Source organism: Leucoraja erinacea, chromosome 17, assembly GCF_028641065.1.
Source record: "Leucoraja erinacea ecotype New England chromosome 17, Leri_hhj_1, whole genome shotgun sequence".
NCBI classification, from domain to species: Eukaryota; Metazoa; Chordata; class Chondrichthyes; order Rajiformes; family Rajidae; genus Leucoraja; species Leucoraja erinaceus.
Window position 1 is genome coordinate 3,211,917 of NC_073393.1, and position 4,121 is coordinate 3,216,037.

Here is a 4,121-nt window from a genome sequence, read left to right on the forward strand (position 1 = left end):
ACTGCTATTCTGATGAAGGAATCGTAGCCAAACAGCATTTGATGTGCTTGTGCAGCTTTCATCTCTGCTAAGAGGATGTTTCATTACACTGTTGTCTTGGTACGATTCTCATAGAAGGTTCTTTCCCACCTCCCCCTACCCCCCCAACTTCACACAATGTCATGGAAACCTTTAAGAGCACAAACAAGGTGGAGAATTCCAAGTTAATGTCAGAGATCATTGTCATTCTTCCCCCATATTAAACACTAGGAATAGCTTCAGTTGTACTTATTTTGCATTCATGCCACACCATCGTAAAGCAATCCCTTTTGTTTAAGGAACATCCCTCAGAAGCTAAGAACTGCACCATAGACCCAAAATGCATACCATTCTCTTTCTAAGTGTGAAAGTGAAGCGTCACTGGCTATGCAGAATGGCCAAGCAGCTGTGTCAGCACTGCAATTTGAAAAAATTGTCCTAAATGAAAACAAAAGTTATTTGTGTGTTAAAAATTACAGTATAAAGTGAAGTCAAAGAATGTGTTGACCTTAACACATTATGTTTGTTTTTCACCTTAATCACACTAATGCGGCTCCATTTTGATCAATTATTATTCGGGAGCGATGGTTTAGTACTAAATTTGTGGTTGCATTCTGACTGCTGCTGGAAGACTACTTCATTTTGCTTGAAATCAGCACATATCCCAAGTGACCCTGCAGAAACTCTTAGATTCACCACTGTGGGGTGGGGGAGGGAGGGGGGGGGGAGAGCAACACGCCATAGATCTATTTTTAATGAATTGCAAAAGGGCTAATCTACTCAATGAAAATGTTGAAGAACACAACTGGCATGTTGAGGTGGATGGCACTTTGGAAAAGGGGTCATTTCGAGTTTCGTCAATGGTCTCAATTTCTCAAATTAGGTAACTAATGTAGGCAAGTCATTGTATGACCTGTGTTGGGTAGATTGTAGACACAGGGCAAGAATGTGCACATCTATGGCCAAGTTAGTATGAAAAGGTGTATATTTAACATGTCTAGCAATCTCCTGGAATTTATTCCAATGTTGATTCTTGCTCCTAGCGAGCCTCAAGCTCCTGGCATGCGTCTAAATCATGAACATTTCTACATACCTTGGGACACTCCATCTCTTCTCCATGCAACTTTCATAATACTGTTGTGATCTGCGTGCCATGGAGAGTGCATCTTTAAAAGCTGACATCATTGTGATTTGTTGAACAGCAAAGAGGCAGTAGGTGTGCTGAATTGAATGTGGTCCCACTTCTTTCTGGTTAGAAAAGATGTACCTCATTTGTTATTGACCAATGTCAAAACTTTTTTAGAGTAGAGTGCCACCTTATTTGCACAGGAGTGTGTTTCATCTTTCACATTTAAGGTGAAATTGAACATTTTCTTTAAAATATTCACCAAAAAAATCCCACTCCCATTCTGAAAATAAACTGTCCATGGTACCTTTGCATTTCAAAGTGCAAAACCCTGCTACAAAAACCCACACAAAATTCAATGTTAGACTGCTGGCAGCTGTATTTTTTTTAATGTGGGGAATGACATCAAATCCATAGACAACAGAGTGATGCTATTCTGCAACAAGTTTGCTTTTGAACAGTTGAGCGTTTAATTTTTCTTTACTCTTTGCGCAAAAGCTCAAGACCCAAATAACCCGAGAACTCAAACAAATTCCTGGCATTTTTAAAAGTTAGGCACCATTCTCCTAATTGCCAGAAGAAGCTGACCATTTAAAAACAGGTGAGAATCAACTTTTATTGGAGCTTAAAATGCAAATAAGCATAAACACACAATAAATCAAGTTTCAGGCAGAACAGTATTAAAAAGATTTAACCGAAACTCTTACACAGCATTTACTGTACAATAGCATGGTTAAAGTAAATGGGCCACCTCGTATTAAAGATAAACTTAGTGTGTGTAAGACAAGTGGTTTTAGATAAAATGTTGCTTGCAAATAATGTTTGCAGGAGAGAGCAAGTTCACCAGTAACTTCAAGAGGCAGTACATTGCACAATAGGTGGCTCAATTCCATAAACCTTAGATCAAAATTAAGGATTTGTATGACTGAATTACTATTGAGATAGCGCTAACATACTTCACTCATTTGGGGGGGGAAGGTTTCTTCCCTAAGTGGAAATATTAGTAAAAATTCTACTATTTAAGTAGTATTGCAGCCAAACTCAACTAGTTCATTATATTCTAATCTGAAGAAATTCATTGAGCAAGTTTAATTACAAAGTTACAACAGTTTAATCAAAGATAAGCTGCCATTTAGGATCTGATAGTAATATTTATTCATCTTGCATTGTATTATTAAGAGGTCTGGATCAATATTTAGTGTTTTCACAAATGATTCAAAAAGGTTCACATGAAATTAATGCAATAATAGATGCCAATTGTATCTAAGTAAAGCTTGCTACACAAGTGTATAAATCCATTCCCACTATAGTTTGATATTTAAAATTCAGAGGACATTGTTTGTTGCATCTTTGAAAATAGAACAAATTTAAAATGTCAATGGTTACAGAATTTAGCCAGGTGCAGTGTATTTAAAGTAATCCAGTTACTCCGCATAGACCAGACGCTGCAGACTTCAACTGCAGAGTTCCATCTTTATTAATTTAGTTTTAAACATTAAATACTGTTAACAATGTGCATCATGCAGTTTTGGCAATGTAACTCTGTCTAAATAATCAAAATTGGGCGAAGGTGGCCTTCCTTAAAACAAAATGTTCGGGGGGAAAGAAACAAATTCCTGTCTTTATACTTACACAAACTGGTTTAATGATCTAAACAATCAGCTCTTAATTGCATAAAAGCAGTTAAATGTATACTAATTGGGTATTATAGCAACTCATACTATATTACCTTGTGGTGTAATACTGTCAGAGAGGCAAAACATCATCTGCGTTAATGACTGGATCATGTTTAGTTATGGTCAGACTTCTGGATAATATCTATGACAAGCATATTTAAACAAAAATGAGAATATGAGTATTTATGTATAATTTCACTAAATGCATTGGACATGGGAGGGGAGGAGAAAAAAGTTACGTTACAAAAATGCAGACATTTGATTTCTTTTTCAAGTTGCCCAAGTACTTAAACTCTGCTTTTTCAATGGGGTGAGGAGAGAGAAATTTAAAGAGTCAAAAAAGAGGGCACACACAGATCTTGTACAGTATGTACCTGAATAGTTCTGATTGGAAGCCATTTGAAAGAACACTAATTCGGACAACAGAGAATCGGAAAAGCTCTGCACATAATTATGACCACAACTGAACCTTGACTTACAGTAAAATGACAGTGTTTGTTGAAACATTCAGGGAAGCAGCTGCATGTCATTAAAACATGATCACAAAATTAAATCAAACAGGACTAAATGAAAGTATTAATTTACACAGTATAAAATTAAAAAGTGTGCAACTTTTTGCATTTCAGCAAAACACTAAACTACAGAAAACTTAGGTAGAGTAGACGGGCTTGGCAATTTTTAAATCAGCTATTCACATGTAACTACAAATAAAATGTTTTAAAGCAGGCTTGTCTAAACTAATAGTCTTCTCTTCCAAAGAGGGAAAAGGTACTGAAGTTTACATTCATGCAATAACACCAGCATACTTTCACCACAGCAAAAAGGATGTCTGAACCTTTTATTCCATTTTACCACGATTAGTTATTTCCCACCCTCCCCCCCACCCCCACCTCCACACACACACACACACACACACACACAAAACAAAGAGGAATAGCAAAGTAGCACCACTGAGGAAAATGGAGTAAAAGATAAGCAACAGGCAGAAAAAAAGAGCAAGAGGCCAAGTGTCTTGTAGGTTTGGATAAACATTGGGAAGTTTAAAACACTTCCAATTTCAGATACAAATGCACCTCGATTCTAAATAACCAAAATGTATTAATGTCAGTTCTGTTAACCATTGTGCAATGACAATAGATATCACAACTCAAAAGCTTAAGGGATTTAAAAATACTTGCCACAAACTATGTTGAAAGTCAAGAGCCTAATAGTCAAGACTCATTGTTGGGACAGATTATGGGATTCTACCTTGTAAACTGAATAGATATTAGATGAACTTAAATAGCTCCAAAGGGCTTAGT

General features: G+C 36.5%; 1 long non-coding RNA gene across 1 annotated transcript; it reads right to left on the minus strand.

Annotated features, from left to right (window-relative positions):
- Nucleotides 1–156: 156 nt before the first annotated feature.
- On the minus strand, nucleotides 157–3,692 carry LOC129705014 (uncharacterized). Its single transcript, XR_008724838.1, has 3 exons — nucleotides 2,874–3,692; nucleotides 1,112–1,266; nucleotides 157–456 (listed from the first exon to the last, which is right to left on the minus strand). It is a non-coding gene; the product is annotated as an uncharacterized LOC129705014 (long non-coding RNA).
- Nucleotides 3,693–4,121: the final 429 nt, after the last annotated feature.